Here is a 19,534-nt window from a genome sequence, read left to right on the forward strand (position 1 = left end):
CTTTAGTAATTTTTACATGATTTTCTTGCCATGTTTAGTCAAGAGCTGATATATGAATACAATTAATCTGTTCTCCCCTAATAAGGGTCCTTTGGATAACAAGACAGGGAAACTGGTTACTATCTCACTTTATAGCCCAGGCTGTCCTGGAGCTCACTACACATTGTTCTTATCTTCCATCTGGGCTCTGAAGGAATCCACTGAATTCCACTGGATTCATGGCCCTTTGGAAGCACTGAATGCTGTCCTGTTTAATGAACCTTTAGACCCTATTTAAAAAAAAAAAAAAAAAAGTGAAACATATGAAATTACAGGTTCATTATATTGTCCTAGTGGAACATTCTCCTTGACCCTCAAGATTCAGAAGTAGGATTTCTGAATTCCCTGTTCCTCACACTGTAGTGGGGGCAGAGGTGCATCTGAGAGGAGAGGAAGAGCCCACACAGCCTGTAAGAAGAGGTGTCTCTTCTCAGTGGGGGTGAGACAGGAATCATTGCATCCCTGCTCATCTTGATAATGTCGACAGTCTACATCCCCAACTTAGATTCAGCTGAGTCCAGAGGTGGCCTCCTACCCCCACTTCCCCTGTCTAAAAGTCCACCAGAGTTCTTCCATCCTTGACTAAGGAGAAATAAGAAGCAGGCCTGAGTGACCATGCCTATGAACAGCAGCCCTCTGCCCCAGCAAAGGGTGGAGAGGGGCTCTTTATTAGTTGCTAGGCAACAGCCTTAGTAGATGCTTGACATAGTTTGCTGCAATTTTAAGGTTTTCATTTGAGAGGTCAATAGAGATGCCAAAATGCAAAAGTTTGACTAAATGTTAATGATCATATCATTTTGTTTATGTTCACTTTATATATTTGGCTATCAAGATCTTCTTTTATCTAATAAATCCTCAACCTCTTTCCCCTTCCCCCTCTTCCTCTCCCACCCCTCCTTCTATTTATACTATGAAGCTTAACTAGTTCATAAAAATAGAAAGGAGAATATTTGGGAAGAAGAAGGTAGTCAGTATTCCTTATGGCTGACATTATTTAAAAAAAAAAAAAAAAAGAATTTTGTCTTTAGGGTCATCATGTCCCAGGTAGCAAGTAAAAGTCATGCTTGGAAAATAGGCAATACAAATAGTGCTTTAAATAAATCACTACATAAATCAATTATCTCACAATCGGTCTTTTCTACCGTATTCTACTTCATTAGTGTCTTAGGATTTTATTGTGAAGAGATGCCATGGCCATGACAACTCTTATACAGGAAAGCATTTGGTTGGGACTGACTTATAGTTCATAGGCTTAGTTGCCATCATGTTGGGAAGTGTGGTGGCTCACAGGCAGGCATGGTGCTGGAGAAGAAGCCAAGAGTTCTACATCTGGATCAGCAGACAGCAGGAAAAGAGACACAGTGGGCCTGGTTTGAGCCTCTGAAACCTCAAAACCCACCGCCAGTGAACCATTTCCTCCAACAGAGCCATGCCTCCCAATAATGTCACACCCTGTGAGTTTATGGTAGCCACTTTCATTCAAACAACCACAATTTTTTTTTTTTTTTTGTCAAGTTTGAATGAACAAGTATATCCCCTGGATCTGGTGGTAATTCTCAAAAGCATGCTCCTTTTGTTCATTTGCTTGTATTGTTGTTGTTGTTATTGTTAGATGCTCTACTGACTGAGCTATCTGGGCTGTTTTTGTTACTGTTTGAGAAAGGGTCTTGGTATATATTTTGGCTGCCATCCAACTCACTATGTAGACGAGGCTGGTCAAATTTTCAGCAATGTCCCACAAACTGGAGTTGCAGGTGTGGGCCCCTGCATCCAGCTTCAAGTCACTTTCAATGCCCATGTCCCTGATGTTCTCAGCATCTCTGCCATATAAGACTACAGGAGCCAGGTGTGGTAGCACGCATCGTTAATCCCAGTAGCAGCAGATCTTTGTGAGTTTGAGGCAAGCCTTACCTATATAATGAGTTCCAAGACAGCCAGTAAAGAGACCATGGCTAAGAATAAATAAATAAATAAATAAATAAATAAATAAATAAATACTACAGTGAGCAAAATTACCATCCCCAGTGACACAGCTATTTGAGAAAAAAGGATGTTGAGGGTATGGTCTAGGAAGCTGAGAAGCACAAAGCTGAAGCCAGGAATCAGTGACAGTGTCTATCCTCCAAGAGTCGACTAGAGTCCTATGCCCTGAACATGGAAATAACTGTTGAAGATGATACATCTCAAGGCAAGGTCAATGATGAGGATACAGGAGATTCCTGACATCATTAGGTGGCAAGGTTGAGTTCACTTGGTGGAGTGCTTCCTGCAGGAAGTCCTCAACACATAAACGGGTGTTAAGTGTGATCTCCACACTGAGTAGTTGAAGGCAGGAGGACCACAAGTCCAAAGTCATCCTTAGCAACATATGCAATCAAAGACAAGCCTGGAGGACTCTCCACATTTACAAATGACCAATGAAACAAGAGAGAAAAATACTGGCTGGGAAGAGTTAAAAAGCAATCCCTGCAGATGGATCCCAGTGGGGTAGAATGGCAAGATGATGACAACTTTGCATGCCTCTGTAGAGAAACTGGGTTTTGTTTGCAGGTTGTTAGGAGGCTAAAGGATTTTTCAGGATTAAAGTGGCATGTTAAGTAGATTTGTATTCTAAACAACAGATGAGCCAAAATAAAATTTAATTTAAAAATTAAAATCTAATTTAATTGCCCCCTAGTGGGTGGTTTTTTTTTGTTTGTTTGTTTGCTTGCTTGCTTGCTTGCTTGCTTGCTTCCTTGCTTTTTGAACACAGGGTTTCTCTGCATAGATCTGGCTATCCTGAAACTCCCTGGGTAGACCAGGCTGGCCTAGAACTGTGAGATCTGCTTGCCTCTGCTTCCCAAGTGCTGGGATTAAAGGTTGAAAAGCACATTATTTATTTTTGGAAGTCATTTGATCTAGGTGTGATGGTGAGCATATTCATAATCCCAGCTCTCTGGAAGCCGAGGCTGGAGAATCATGAGTTCAAAGCCTGCCTGGGGGAAGTGTAACATTATTTTACTGCAATACAGGAATGAATAAACTTTTTTCTTAAAAAGACAACACAGAGAATATTTCAAGCTTTGTTGCTGTTGTACTATGAAAAACAGAAAAAAAAGTATGGCTCAGTTCTGGCAAAACTTTATTAAAAGACTTTATTAAAATTGTACTTTTATAGAATTTTCATAGGTTACAAGATGCTATTCCTATTTTAATTTCTCTCTTTCAAGTACTGGGAGTTGAACTGGGGGTCTTATGCATGCTAAGCACACACCCTACCACAGAGCCATACCCTCAGTCCAAGTAAAAGAAAAATCAAGGACTGGAAAGCTAGCTCAGAGATTAAGAGCACTGGCTGTTCTTCCAGAGGACCCAGGATCAATTCCCAGCACCCATATAGCAGCTTACATCTGTCTATAACTTCTGCTCCAGGAGATCTGATGGCCTCATACAGACATACCTGCAGGCAAAACACCAATGTCCATAAAATAAAAATAAATAACTTAAAAAAAAAATCAAGGCTGTAGATGGTTCAGTAAGTAAAGACACTTGCCACCAAGACTGAAGATCCAAGTTCAAGCCCTGGAACCAACTTTCAAGAATTTATTCTCTGATTTCCATACACACAGACGGTGGCACACATGCATACAAGAATAAATTAAAAAATAAATAAAAGCAAAGCCATTCTCCACACAAAGATTGCACAAAAATAAGCCTCAGGCTAGGGTTTGGCCTGCAGTTAGCACTTTGACCAGCTGTGATGTAACAGGCTGTGGATTTTTATAACACATCCGCATTTCTGGGGGACTTTGAAGGTAAACCACCCGCCTTGCTCCTGGAATGAAGATCTAATCATAAAAGCTACACAGATGACAAGCTACAAAGAGCAAATGACCCCTGGGAAAGGCTGTATTAAATTAAAGAATTCCAGCAATTCACAGATTCCATCAATGTAAAAAGACAAGTATAAGAACAATAAAATCCTTGTCGAGAGTGGCCAAGGTATGTCAGGATAATAATGCCAGCAAGGCAGGTCACTGCAGACTTGAGACCAATCTGAGCTACATAGTGAGTTCAACATTAGTTACAAAGTGAGATACTGTGTTTTTTTTCCAGCCGAGCAAGGGAAAGAAGGCCAAGGGGAAGAAGGTGGCACTGGCCCCTGCCATCGTGAAGAAACAGGAGGTCAAAAAGGAGGTGAATCCTTTGTTTGAGAAAAGGCCTAAGAACTTCGGCATTGGGCAGGACATCCAGCCTAAAAGAGATTTCTCCTGCTTCGTCAAATGGCCCGGTTACACACGGCTGCAGCGGTAAAGGGCCATCCTCTATAAGCGTCTCAATGTTCCTCCTGCCATTAACCAGTTCACCCAGGCCCTGGACCGGCAAACAGCTACCCAGCTGCTTAAGCTTGCCCACAAGTACAGGTCAGAGACAAAGCATGAGAAGAAGCAAAGACTGTTGGTCGGTGCTGAGAAGAAAGCTGCTGGCGAAGGGGATGTCCCAACTAAGAGCCTCCTGTCCTTCGAGCAGGAGTCAATACAGTCGCCATCTTGGTGGAGAACAAGAAGGCTCGGCTGGTGGTGATCACCCACGATGTAGACCCCATTGAGCTGGTGGTCTTCCTGACTGCACTGTGTGAGAAGATGAGGGTCCCCTACTTCATCATCAAGGGAAAGGCCAGGCTGGGGCGGCTGGTCCACAGGAAGACATGTGCCACTGTTGCCTTCACACGAAAGACAAGGGTCCTCTGGCTAAGCTGGTGGAAGCTATTAGGACCAATTACAAGGACAGATATGATGAGATACGCCGCCACTGGGGAGGCAACGTCCTGGATCCTAAATCTGTGGCTCAAATTGCCAAACTGGAAAAAGCAAAGGCCAAACAACTCCCACTAAACTGGGTTAAATGTACACTCACTGCTAAGTTTTCTGTACATAAATGCAAACTTATCTTCAAAAAAAAAAAAAGCAGAATGGGGGGTGGGGTGGGGGGACAAGGTTTGTCTATTAGTGCAGTGCTTGGCGGCAGCAAGATGAAGTTCCTGGATAAAGCCCGGGAGGGGAGTTTCATAGCTATGCTATGAGCAGCTATATACGATATGATAATGGGGGCAAATCACTAAAACTTTCTCAACTCCCTGTCCCTCCCCTGTAAGATTAGGCCATAAGTTAGACTGGACCCGAGTGTCCTCTCAGCTGTGAGACTTCATCAAGTCTATTCAGTTACAGCATCAGTCTAGCCCATAATCTTAGAATTTATGGGCCCTGAATGTATAATAGATTACCAAATGGCTGCTGACAATTGATCTGCCCTTCACAAATGTACTCTGCTTGTGTGCACTGACACACATAAAATAAATAAACGAAATGTAGGAACCTATCTATTACAGTGAAATCTGAAATTACTGCTATTTCTATGCTTCTGATCCCTAAACATTTTTTTAAAAAAATAATTGTTCTATTTATTTGTGAAGATCATGGACAACATGAGGGGGGTCAGTTCTCTCCTCTCAGCATATGGGACCCAGGACTGGAACTCAGATCATCATGTTTAGCGGCAAGCCCCCATACCCACAAAGCTACCTTGTTGGCCTATGCATGGTGTTACATGCCTGTAATTGCAGGTGGCAGCAGGAAGGTCAAACAAACAGAAACAAAGCCAGGTGGAGTGACACACACTTTTAATTCCAGATTTTCAGAGGCAGAGTAAGTTCCAGGCCAGCCAGGGCTACAAAGTGAGACCCTGACTCAAAAAAAAAAAAAAAAAAAAAAAAAAAAAAACATTCATTATGGGGCTGGAGAGATGGTTCAGTGGTAAAGAACACTGGCTGTTCTTCCAAAGGACCTCAGTTCAATTCTCAGCACCCACATGGCAGCTCATAACTCTCTGTAATTCCAGTCCAGGGCATCCAATACCCTTACACAGATGCACCAATGCAAATAAAGAAATCATTTTTAAAAATTAAAATTAGCAAGCATCAATGGCCAGCTGTTAAAGTACTTCCCTGACTTGAGAGGTAGCAGCAGGCTCTGTGAGTACAAGGATAGACTGGTCAAATAGTGAGTTCCAGGTCAGCCGGGCTATACAGTGAGATCATATCTCAAAAACAAAACATCAAGTTGGAGGAAGGCAAAACCAACAGGCTTTTCTGGCCTAGGTATGAGAATTAAATATGGAAAGAGAATGCTGGAAGTAACAGGGGTCAATTTTATTTTTAATCTTCTCTCTTTCTCTCTGCATGTGTGCGTGTGTGTGTGTGTGTGTGTGTGTGTGTGTGTGTGTGTGTATCTTCTGCCTTTGGAGGTCAGTGGCATTGGGTCCCCTAGAGATGAAATTACAAGCAGTTGTAAGTGACCTAATGTAGGTGCTGGGAACTGAACTCTGGTCCTCTACAAGAACAGTACAAACTCAACCACTGAGCCATCTCTCCATCCTCAAGTAAGAGAAATTCTGAGGTCTCTGGCTTTTGTAAGATCACGTCAATCAAAGAAAATGGTCTGAGGACAACATTGCTATCATTTGTTGGCCAACGGTAAATCAGGTTCAGAATACAAACTCTGTATTTGCCCCAGAAAACATGAGGTAGATTATACATTACATCACGTATGACCATAACCAACTTTATTAAGACATGTATTATAAACCACATATGGCCTCATGCCTGTAATCCCAGTATTTGAAAAGCAGAAGCAGAAGGATTATTCAGAATGTGAGGTCAGTCTGGGCTACAGAGTAAGACTTTATCTCTAAGACAACACAAGAAGGAGCTAGGAACACAGGTCAGTCAGTGAAGTGCTTGTCTAACATGGTAGAAGCCATAGGTTTGGCCCCCAGCACTGCAGAGATTGAGTGATGATGCCACACACCTGTAACCCCAGGAGGGAGAGGCAACACCATCTGATGTTCAAGGTTATCCTTGGCTACACAGAGAATCAATGCCAGTCTGGGATACACAAGACCTTGTCTAAAAACAAATTAATAAATATATAAAAAAGTAGATAGACAGATAGATAGGTAGGTAGTTAGGTAGGTAGGTAGACAGACAGACAGACAGACAGACAGACAGATAGATAATTAAATGAATATATAGTATGTAGAAAAGAGCAGGTGCAGAATTGACTGATGAAAAGTTCTGCACAGCCTCCTGGTTATTTCACTTTCTCAGTGACTGTTCCTACTTTATGAATGGGAAAACAGCAGAGCCAAGTTAAGAGATGAATTCAAGGGATGGGGAGATGGTGTAATGAGGAAGGCACTACACACATCCACACCCACACACACACGGAAATAAACTTGATCCCCAGAACCTACATAAAACTAGATACAACAGTGAATGTTCCCTGCGAGTCTGTGTAGGGTTATGCAAACATGAACAAGAGGCGAGGCAGAGAGAGAAGAAAGAATCTCTTATGTTTATGGGCTATCCATGCGTCTGATGTTACCCTTTGACTTTCACATGCATTCGATGGCATGTAAACACACGCACACAAACACATACACACATACATATAAACAGTACATACAGAGAAGCAAAAATAACTTATTTTTTAAAGGAAACTTCAGTATGAGTCACTCACACAACAGTGTGGACCACACAGTCTCTGGTTTCCAGAACTATAATTTTAAATGCTTTCCTAAAGAAAGAATTCATCATGCTAAATACCAACTATGTTTTACTGCACTTAGATTATTTTTTATTACATACTAAATTATGTTTTATGAGGAAATGTTGAAAGCATATATAAAAGCAGAGACAAAATATCATAAATCTGTATTCTTACGATCGCCAAATCAAATATTCCTAGAGTTTTGTGTATACTTTCTCAAATAAGTGCCCACCTCCTGTACATACCTTATGTGTATTTTGGTTTTCAACAAAATGGGTCTATAGTACTCCATAGTATATTTTGTAACCTACATATATATTATATATATATACACACACATATATATAATATTATATTTTGTTGAAAAATAGAAACCCATTAATAACTAAGCAAACAAGAGACCATCTCTAAACAGGGTAGAAAATGAGGACCCATATCCTATGTTGTCCTCGGACCTCCACACACATGCAAAGTTGTTAAGTCTTCCAAATCCAAAGAGATCTGTTTTGCTGATTCACTTTCCATATGTATAACTTGTTGACAAGCTTGTATTAGCCTGTGGAAGTCCCACATATAAACATGTGCGTGTGCACATACAATCACAAGATCTTGCATTTCCATGATGACATTATTTCCTCTATTTTGCATCTGCCACCGTGTGGGGAAGAGACAAGGAATTCTCCCTAGGGTGTGAGAAGCCAAGGTCTTCCAGTCCTCCCTTGACTCTTCTCTATTCAAAATATTCCTCATAAAATAATTCAAATGAACTCAACTGCTAAACAGAAGACACCTGGGAACAACTGCCCCAAAAGCTGTTGTGGAAGTTGTTAACCTCATATAAACATAAGTAAACAAACTAAATAACAGCCTGAAATATTTAGTTTAACCCTCCATGAACCCACCGGATGCACGACTCATTTGTCTTGTAATTGCCTCCCATCTTCTAGGCACAAATTCATGGACTTCAAACGTTCCCTGGCAGAGCAGCCTTCCCTTCCATCCAGTTTAGGATGCTTTAAAGAGAAAAAAGACATGGCTTTCAGAACGTTGTGCAACCACATATAAAGGCAAATTTGTAAATTTCCCAACCATTTATCCCCACTCCTGATTCAACTATGAGAGGAGAATTGTGTCTTTCCAATACAAGCCAAGGGATGACATACACAAATCCTAAAATTTGAAATATCTCCCTAATTGTGGGTGTTGAAGCTGGGGAGAAAGTTCAGTGTTTTACTTTTAGATGCGGCTTAGTAGAGGCTGCCATCATTAAAGACTGTGCAGAGCACAGCACCTGTTCAGTAACACTTAATGAAAAGCAGAAGCATGTCCCTTAAGCCATGAATTCAGGCAGTTTTAAATTATTACCAGTAATGGGCCTGAAAGCCATTATAATGAAAAGTGTGGGGCTCTGTATTCTGGAATTTATCTCATCAGCAACTCCCTGGAAGCAGGGGGTTTGGGAGCATCAGCAAAAAGGAACAGAAGTCCCCAACTGCCTTTTACCCACTCTAGCCAATCAGGGAGAAGACAGGAAAATGTTTTCTCTTACATTCTGCCATGTGTCTTTATGTGGGAAATTCAAGTTCAAAACCAGGCATGCTGGGAAACACCTATGATCTAGACACTCAGAATATACAGATAGAAGAACCAGGAGTTCAAGACTCTCCTTGACCACATACAAGTTCTGGGCAAGACTGGGCTATATGAAATGCCATCTCAGGTACCAATCGAGCAAATAAAGACTCAAATTCAGGCATCAAAGGGGTAGTACATATCTGGAGCTGAGGTAGGAAGGCCTCAAGTTCAAGAGCAGCTTGGGTTATGTAGTAACAGCCTGTCTCAAAACAGTAAGTACTGGAGAGATGGCACAGCCTACTTTGGGCTCTTCCCAAGGACCTGACTTTGGCTCGTAGCTGCCCATAACCCCAGCTCCAAGGACGGGACCCAACGCTTTTTTCTGACCTCTACACACATACACGCACGCACGCACGCACGCTCGCACGCACGCACGCACACACACACACACACACACACACACACTTCAGCTAATTTTTTAAAAAATCCTGCTCATGCTCATGTTGAATAGATCAGCCATTGTCTCAATATATATATATATATATATATATATATATATATATATATTATATGAATATATATATATTATATGAACATATATATATATATATTGTTTTTTTGAGACAGGCTTTCTCTGTGTGACTGCCCTAGATGTCCTGGACTCACTCTTACAGACTAGGCTGGACTTGGACTCACAGAGATCCACCTGCCTCTGCCTCCCAAGTGCAGGGATCAACTTTTAATATTTTTAAAGATTCATTTTCATTATTTTTACTTATGTGTGTGCATGACTGTGTGGTGGTTGTGTGGGGTTGTGCATGAGAGTTCAGGTGCCTGTGGAGGCCACAAAAGAACATCAAATCCTCTAGACCCCGAGTCCCAAGCAGCTGTGAGTCAGGGTGCTGGGAACTGAACTCAGGTCCTCTGGGAGAACACAGTGATTGATCTCTTACCAGCTGATCTATCTTCCCAGCCCTCAGCCTTGTTTTCTCCCAGAACTGGGGACTGAGTTTAGGGTCTTGAGCATTTGAGGCGAGTGCTCCCCCAGGCCTTGAGTCTGAATTCAACATGTAATGATGTAACAACGAGAAATAAAGCAAGCATTCAGCTCACAGATCCCAGCACTTAGTATTCTGCATGCACTCTCATTTATCCTCCACCCACACCCCTCCCACCATCTCCCCCCTCCCACCCACTTACACAGGTGAAACTTAATTAATGAGGTGGAGTTAAATGTGCCCCCAGATCTTTCTGATTACTGACTTTAGGGCTCATATTCACTATATTATACTGTCTCTGCTGAGATAAAATGGGTAGCCAAGAAATAAAAATCAATGAAAAGAGGAGGAGGGAAAGAGAAATGGGAAATTCTTTTCAAAAAGGCAAATTCCATTCCCATGTGAAACTTGAGGATGGTGTTTCCTGCTGCATACACAAAATGTCATTGTAAATGACTCAAGAGAGACTTCTTTCTATACTACATGCGTGACCCAGCATCTGGCTGATTGTGGCATCGCCTGGGACCAGCTGCTGCCTATAGTTGGAGGAGGTGGAGATTCCAGTGTTCCATTCTGACTTGATTTCACTGGAAAATAAATAACAGCCTTCTCACAGGGAACCAGTGCTTCTTGATTTAGTGGCCAGACTGCAAATATGCCATGTACAAAGGAACAGAGATACAGGCATTGGCCACTTGGGGGAAAATCTATTATTATCCACATTCCAAAGCAGGGATGTGCTGCCTTTTAAAGAATAGTCATGGAGCATGGAAGTGTTCCACAGCAAGAATAGTTCCACTTGATGGGGGTGGGGTAGCATCCGGGAAAACACAGGTGGTTTCATAGCTCTCTCTTTTTTTTTTTTTTTTTTTTTTTTTTCATAGCTCTCTTTAAGTTGATTTATGTTATTGGTGACTAGGTGCTTTCAGATTCATCATTAATGTCCACTTGTTCACGGGGGGAGGAGGGAAGTGTAAAAAAAGTAAAATAAATAGAAGGCTAAATTTGTTTGGGTGATGCAAACCCATGAAATATAATACATTTAATTAGGTTCAGTGTGCAGGCTAGTTTTATGTCAACTTGATACAAGCTTGAGTCATCAGAGAAGAGAAAGTGTCAATTGAGAAAATACCTCCATTTAGGTTCAGTGTGCAGGCTAGTTTTATGTCAACTTGATACAAGCTTGAGTCATCAGAGAAGAGAAAGTGTCAATTGAGAAAATACCTCCATAAGATCAGGTTGTAGGCAGGCCTAGGCAGGCCTGTAGGGCATATTCTTAGTGATTGATCTGGGACTGGTCCTGGATTTTATAAGAAACAAGTTGAAGGGGGTGGGGGGGGGCACTGAGTGGAGAGAGAGTTAGGAGAAAGAGAAGGGGAGGAGAGGAGAACATGTGGGGCCAGGAAGATTGAGAGTCGGGGAACGATCGATGAGAGAAAAAAAGAGAGAGAGAGATACCATAATAGAGGGAGTCATTAAGGTTTGAAGAGAAAACTATCTGTAGAGAAATGTCTAGAGACCTACAAGGATGACCCAACTAACAATCTGAGCAACAGTGGAGCCGCTACCTTAAATGCCCTTCCCTGATAATGAGATTGATAACTAACTTATATGCCATCATAGAGCCCTCATCTAGTAACTGATGGAAACAGAAGCAGACACTGCAGCTAAACACTGAGCCAAACTCCTGGAATCCAGATACAGAGAGGGAGGAGTGATAAGAAAAGAGGTAAAGACCAAGCTACAGAAACCCACAGAGACAGCTGACCTGAACAAGGCAGAGCTCATGGACTCCCCAGACAGATAGCTGGGAAATCAGCCTTGAACCTACCCAGACCCACTGAACATGGGTCTCAGTTAGAAGGCCTGGACAGTCTAAGGGATCTCTGACAGTAGAACTGGGATGTATCCCTGGTGCACAAAAACCTTTGGGAGCACATTCCCCAAGGAAGGAACCCTTAGCCTAAAGACAGGAGGAGGGAGGGCCTAGACCCTACTCCAAATGACTTGACAGATTTTGATGGAATTTGACAGATTTTGATCCTGGAAGGTATCACCCTCTTTGTGGAGTGGGTGGGGAATGGGATGAAAAGTGGGGCCAGGGGGCATGGGGGAGAGAGGGAACTGGGATTGATATGTAAAGTAAGAAAAATCTAAAAAAAAAAAAGAGGAAGGAAAAGGAGAAGGAGAAGAAGAAGATGAAGAAGAAGAAGAGAAGCAGGCTTAGCAAGCCATGAGGAGAAAGCCAGTAAGCAGCATCCCTCCACAGCTTCTGCATCAGCTCCTGCCTCCAGGGTGCCACCCACACTGCCTGAGTTCCTGCCCTATTCATGCTTAAGATGATGAACTATTGCAAGGAACAGACTCCCCAAGCTACTTTTAGTCAGGGTGTTTTATCACAGCAATCATCACCCTAACTAAGACATTTGGCTTTCTCAAAAATATCTGATACTAATAAGCATCATAGTCTTAATAATGATTTCGGTCTCTAAGAGAAGTATAAAATTATGTGATGTGTTCTTAAAATTTTTGTTGGCCACTGTGTGACAACAGCCAAGTCTGTCTCAAAATGTTTTCTCCTACAATGGTATGTATATATAAAATGTTATTATAAAATTTATTTTTTGTAAAAATTATTTTTAAATACTTAAACCAGGTAGAGATGTACATGCCTCTAATCTCAATACTTGGGTAGTAGAGGCAGGAGAATCAGGAGTTCCTAAGTTATACAAACAGCAAACTTGAGGACTGCCTAGGCTATGTGAGATCCTCTCTCAAACTAAAGAACAAACAAGAAGTAAAAGAGAAAAGAAGAAATGAGACAACATCTTAGTCAGTGTGGAAAGTGCTTTTGTAGTATGTATGAAGCCGGTTGGGGCCCAGCATTTACATTTGTTTCAGATCATGTATAAAGAAAAGCAGAAACAGCTTTCAGTTGAACAATGCAATGTAGAGTTGAGTAAGTCTAGTAGACTCCTGTTCAATGACATAAGTTTATTTCACAACTTTATCTCTATGCACAAGTGAAAACTAACAAGAAGTTGAAGCCAGAGCTGGAAAACATTAACTGTGCTTTATATATTGTTTGCTTGACTGCTTGCTTGCTTGCTTGCTTGCTTGCTTGCTTGCTTGCTTGCTTGCTTGCTTGCTTGCTTGCTTGCTTGCTTGCTTGAGACAGGTCTTACAGTGGAGCACAGGCTGGCCTGGAGCTCAGAGATCAGCCTGCCTCTTCCCTTCCAGTTCTGGGACTAAAGGCATGAGCCGCCATGACCAGATTTGGCACAATGTCTTAAGGCTGTGTGTTATAGGACAAAATGTAGCTAGACTCTCACTCTATGCCAGGTAACCCTCCATGCAAAACAAGAGAGCAAGGGGCAACATAACCATCAGAGCAAGGGCAGAAGGACAGTCCTTAGAAAACAGGGGCAGCAAGAAAATGAAGACATATTTGAAGAAAGAAAAGACTATTCCAAAATGTTGATAACAGTAACACATTTTACATGTGGAGTGGGCCCCAGAAAGATGTATGGTTTGAGCTAGGCATGGAGGCTCATGTATGTGACCCCAGGTTTGAGAGTTTCAGGCAGGAAGATCTGAGTCATTGTTATTTTAATTCCACATGTGTATTTACTCTTGGGTGAGTGTGTTGCATGTGTAAGGCTGTGCAGGTACCACAGTGCACATGTGGAGACCCTCTCTCTGCCCACCTTGTGGCACCCGGGAAATGAACGCAGGTTGTCAGACTTGGTAGGGACCTCCACACCCAATGAACCATCTCACCAGCCAGAGATCATGAGGTCCAGGCCAGCCTGGGCTACATGAGATCCTGTCTCAAATAGACAAAAACAAACAAGCAAAAATCTATGGTTCAGACACTCAGATGTAAATGAAAATTGCTGGGCTGGAGGGAAAGACAGCTCAGCCATTAAAGGCTAGGCACACAACCAAAATTGTTTTGATGATTTTTGATTGTGTCTAGAAATTCTCCCTGATCAGGCAAGTTACTATTGTACGCCACATATTTATTTCTGCCATTGATTGAGACAACTATCAAGGAAGATAGTATGGGCAGTTTTATAATTGAATTAAAATAGCTTGCTGGGAGGTGGTGGCACACCCCTTTAATTCTAGCACTTGGGAGGCAGAGGCAGGTCAATCTCTGTGAGTTCATGGCCAGCCTGGACTACACAAGGAGTTCAAGAGGATGGCCAGAGCTATACAGAGAAACCCGGTCTTGAAAAACAAAAACAAAAAACAAAAAACAAAAAAACATAACAAAACAAAACAAACAAACAAACAAAAAAAAACACCATAACCCTCCCACCCCCAGCCAAAATAAATAAATAGAACAGAACAGAACAGAACAGAACAGAACAGAACAGAACAGAACAGAACAGAACAGAACAGAATAGTTCCTGAGAGGCTGACGCTGGAGCCATGGCTCTAGTTAAGAGCACTTATTGCTCTTGCACCTTGTTTGGTTCCAGTACCCACACGGAGGCTCACAACCATAAAAATAAGTACTCAACTATTTTTTAAAAAGTAGTTCTTTGTGTTTAAACTTTAAGCTTTTTCTTTAAGCTTTAATATTTTAAAGAAAACAAACAATAAATATAACAACAAAATAACAGTGAATGACAGGGAATGGCAGTGGCACTTGTAATCACAGCATAGAGGAGGCTGACACAGGAAGGCCTGTGCCAGGCACAAGGTCAGCCTGAGCTATATAGCAGGACTACAGAAAGAAAAAAGGGACAAGTTTGTGATCATGGAAAGAATTTTTAAAATATTTATTTCCGTTTTTAAAGATAATATTTTTTATTTAAATTTGAAACAAGCTTGTTTTATATGTCAATCCCAGTTCCCTCGACCTCCCCTCTTCCCCTGTCCCCCCAACCCCTGCTCCATCCCCTTTCTACTCCCCTGGGAGAGTGAAGCCTTCCATAAAGATCTTCAAACTCTGTCATATCATTTGGACCACAGCCTTGGTCCTCTCCCATGTATCTAGGTTGAGAAAGTATCCCTCTATGTGGAATGGGTTCCCAAAGTCCATTAGTATACTAGGGGTAAATACTGATCCACTACCAGAGACCCCATAGATTGCCCAGTCCTCCTAACACCCGCATTCCGTGGATCTGGGTCAGTCCTATGCTGGTTTCCCAGATATCAGACTGGAGTTAATGAGCTCCCCCATGTTCAGGTCAGCAGTTTCTGTGGGTTTCTCTAGCCTGGTCTTGACCACTTCACTCATCATTCCTCCCTCTCTGCAACTGGATTCCAGGAGTTCAGCTCAGTGTTTAGCTGTGGGTGTCTGCTTCTGTTTCCATCAGCTACTGGATGAAGGCTCTAGAATGGCATATAAGGTAGTCTATTTATTTATTTTTTTATGTGTGCATATTTTGCTTACATGGATGTATGTGTACTATGTGTGTGCCTGGTGTCCTTGGAAGTCAGAAAAAGATGTTGGTTTCCAGGGAACTGGATCCCAGATGGTTGCAATCCACCAGATTGGTGCTCATAATCAAATTCAGGTCCTCTTTGAGAGAAGCTCTTAAGTGCGGAGCCATCTCTCCAGCCCCAGAGAGGATTTTTTAGTGTCTGAATCTCAGATATCTGTAATGAAACTCCTATTCCTGTAAATGCGGATGCATTTACTCAACTGCTTTGTTTATCTTGTTCTTATAATCCATGGAGTCCATTGTGCCCTTTCATTCTCTATAAAAATGCACACTAACTAAACAGTTGTAGGACAAAGACAATCTGTTGGATAACGTCCTGATATTGCAGGCTTCAGGCCACTGCAAAATCAAGTCCTTGCTCAACTCCACATAACTACGCACCACCTCAGAGGGGCTGTTGCTTGTTTGGGAGAATGTTTAGCATGCTTTGGGTTCAAAGTGTATCTCAGAAAGTATACATCTCCCCTGCCCACAATTTTCTTTTAAGAGACAGTATCTTCAGTAGGCCAGGAGTAGAGGCAGAGGCATATAGATTTCTTTGAGTTCTAGGCCAGCCTGGTCCACATAGCAAGTTCCATGACAGCCAGGACAGCATAGAAAGACCCTGTCTTTAAAAAGCAAGATAAAAATAAAAACAAAACAAACAACAACAAAAAACGAGAGAGAGAGAGAGAGAGAGAGAGAGAGGAGATATCCCTATAATTCCAGCAATTGAAGGGGAGATCCAGGACGATCAGGACTTCAAGAAGTCAGGGCCAATCAGGGTTACATGAGACCAAAGACCAAAGAGAGGTGCTCATGCATGAATGAGTGTGTGTGTGTGTGTGTGTGTCTAAGAGAGAGAGATGGGGGGGGGCAGACCGGCAGGCAGGTAGGCAGGCAGGCAGGCAGACAGACAGACAGACACAGAACACACAGAGAGAACTCACTATGGTGCCAGAAGACTCTGGATAACTCCTGATTGCAACTCATTCTTCTGCACAAGCCTCCAGAATGTCTGGAACTAATGGATACTACAGTGCCCAGCTTTCTTTCTTTCTTTTTTTAATTTAATTTATTATTTTACATGTCGATGCTAGTTTCCTCTCCCTCTTTCCCACCCTCCTTCCCACCCTCCCTCTCTGCCTCACTCCCTTCCTCCCTCCTCCCCTCACTTTTACCCTCTCTGCCCTCTCACATGCACCCTGATCACCATCCCCTCCCATCCCCCCCACTCCAATTCCATATGTAGGGGAATGCCTTCCAGTTGGGGTCATGTAGGTCTGACAGGTCATTTGAAGTAGGGACTAGGGCTTCTCTCCTGTCTCTGGGTTAAGGCAGTTATCCCTCCATGAGGGATGTGTTCACAAGGTCCTTTTGTGCACCAGGGATACATCCTGGTTCCACTGTCTGAGGTCCCTTAGACTGCTCAGTCCTTCTGGCTGAGACCCATATTCATGGGGGCCTGAGTGAGTCCCATGCTGGATTCCCAGCCATCAGTCTGGGGGCCAGTTACCTCCTCCTTGTTCAGGTCAGCTGTCTCTATGTGTTTCTGGAACCTTGTTTTGCCCTCTCCATCTGCATCTGCGTTCTAGTTCGACTCAGTGTTTAGGTGTGAGTGTTTGCTTCTGTTTCCAACAGGTATTAGATGAGGGCTCCATGGATAAATTAGTTGTTGATCTCACTATCTGGGAAGGGCATTTATGGTAGCCTTTCCACAGATGCTCAAATTGTTAGTTGGCAGCAGTCTTGTAGGTCTCTAGACCTTTCTTTGGGTTCAGTTTTCTCTTCAATCCAATATTGGCTCCCTCTTTTATATCTCTCTCTCTCTCTCTCTCTCTCTCTCTCTCTCTCTCTCTCTCTCTCTCTCTCTCTCTCCTGTCTTCTATTCCTATCCTGACTCAATCTTCCTAGTGGCACATGCTTTTCTCTCCTCCCCCTCTCTTTCTCCTACTTCTCTCTCCATTCACTGCCCCCCCCACTTCCCCTGTGCTCTGAGGGACTTGTCCCTTCCTGCTACTGTGAGGAACCTTATATGGATCTCTTAGAATATACCTTGTATCCTCGTTCCTCTGGTGGTGTGAAATATGGGCTGGTGATCCTTTGCCCTAGGTCTGAAATCCATATATGAGTGAGTACATACTGTGTTCCTCTTTTTGTGACTGGGTTACCTCATTCAGAATGGTTTCTTCAAGTGCCATCCACTTGCCTGCGAATTTCAAAATTCCATTGTTTTTTTCTGCAGAGTAGTATTCCATTGTGTAGATGTGCCACATCTTCATTATCCATTCTTCAGTTGCAGGGCATCTAGGTTGCCTCCAGGTTCTTGCTATTACAAATAGTGCTGCTATGAACATAGTTGAGCAGATGTCTTTGTTGCATGGATACGGATCATTTGAGTATATGCCTAAGAGGGGGATTGCCGAGTGCCCAGCTTTCTTACCTGTTTTATTAAAAACAAACAGACCCCTGGTTCTTGTCTCACCTAGAGCTTCTTCTCTGACTAGAGTTATATATACTAAGAAGTTTCTATAAGTAGCTAAGACTTAAAGTTCACCAAAAAAATATAAGCTCCAAAAATAAAAAGACCAAAAGAAAAGTTACAGGCTCCATGGGGAACGAAGAAACAGTTACTGTTGTTCTTTTGCTGCAACTATTGCCTATGAAACATAAACACAAGACTCAGCACCCACGTGGAGTTTATTGGTAGGGAGGAGAGAAAGGGAGGGGAGGGGAAGAGAGAGTAAGGCAAGAGAAGAGAGAGGGGAACAGATCAAGAGAAAGAGGGAGGGAAGTAAGAGAGGAGAGGGAGAGAGAGAGTGGGTATGCTTGGTGCACTTCCTTTAAAACTTAAGCATGCTTAGGTAATGCTTGAAGTAGCAATGACATGGCCATGAGCTTCCCACCCATCGTCAGGGAGCAGGGTCAGCATCCAATAGTTACTACCTCCTTAGATACTCTATCTTGAAATAATCTTTTCCCCATTTTTGCTAAAAAAAAAATTCTGATATATGTCTATATATCTATATAGAGAGATATATAGATTATATTGAAAACCAATCATAGAAAGAGATCACTGATTGCTTAGGAATCTCTTAGCCAGGCATGGTGCTGGAGGCCTTTAACCACAGCACTTTGAGGCAGAAGCTGGCAGATCTCTTAAATTCAAGGCGAGCCTAGTCTACAGAGAGTCCCTGGACAGCTAGGACTACTCCAAGAAACTATGTCTCCAAACACCAAAACTAAAATAGGAAGAAAGAAAGGGAGGGATGGAGGGAGAGAGGGAGGAAGGAAAGGAAGGGAGGGAGGGAGGCAGGAAAGAGGGAGATATCTCTTGAATCAAAGAGAAATCTCTGAAGAGTCTGGTTCATCCCTCTGTTTTCTTTTCAGGGAAGAAGGTAATACACCTCTCCACCTCACCAGAGGAAACAGTGGCTTGTGGCAATGAGGTGTGAGAACTGAGTATTGTATGTCGGAATTGTTTCCAGGAGATCATCACTTTGGCTCCAAGCTTCCTTGGAGGTCTTTGCTTGGTCTCTGTTTTCTTGTTGACTGGGCACCATCCTGTTGTGTGGGAATTACATTTGCAAAGTAGACCTCCCCCAAAGCAAACAAAGAACCCCTTGAAATTCCTTCACCCCAAGCTTCCTTTTCATCATTCCCTTTGTCTTCCTCTGTCTTCTTTCTCTCTTATCCTCAGCCCGTGGTCCTCTTCTGCTTTAGTCACTTGGCCTTTTCAAATGAATATATCACTGCAGACAGGAGACGTTAGTCTGTCTCTCTCTTTGTCTCCTCTCTACTGAACAGCTTCTTCCTAAAAAAAAAAAAAAAAAAAAAAAAAAAAAAACGGCAGATGGTCAGTGAGAGGAGCCACCCCTCAGCTTGCAGGCAGAGACCC

At 42.5% G+C, this 19,534-nt stretch overlaps 1 pseudogene; it reads left to right on the top strand.

The window, feature by feature from the left end:
- The first annotated feature begins 1,769 nt into the window (after nt 1–1,769).
- LOC127220193 (60S ribosomal protein L7a-like) lies at nt 1,770–19,091 on the top strand (annotated as a pseudogene).
- The last annotated feature ends 443 nt before the right edge of the window (nt 19,092–19,534 follow it).

Source organism: Phodopus roborovskii, unplaced genomic scaffold (assembly GCF_943737965.1).
Source record: "Phodopus roborovskii unplaced genomic scaffold, PHOROB, whole genome shotgun sequence".
Lineage (NCBI taxonomy): Eukaryota > Metazoa > Chordata > Mammalia > Rodentia > Cricetidae > Phodopus > Phodopus roborovskii.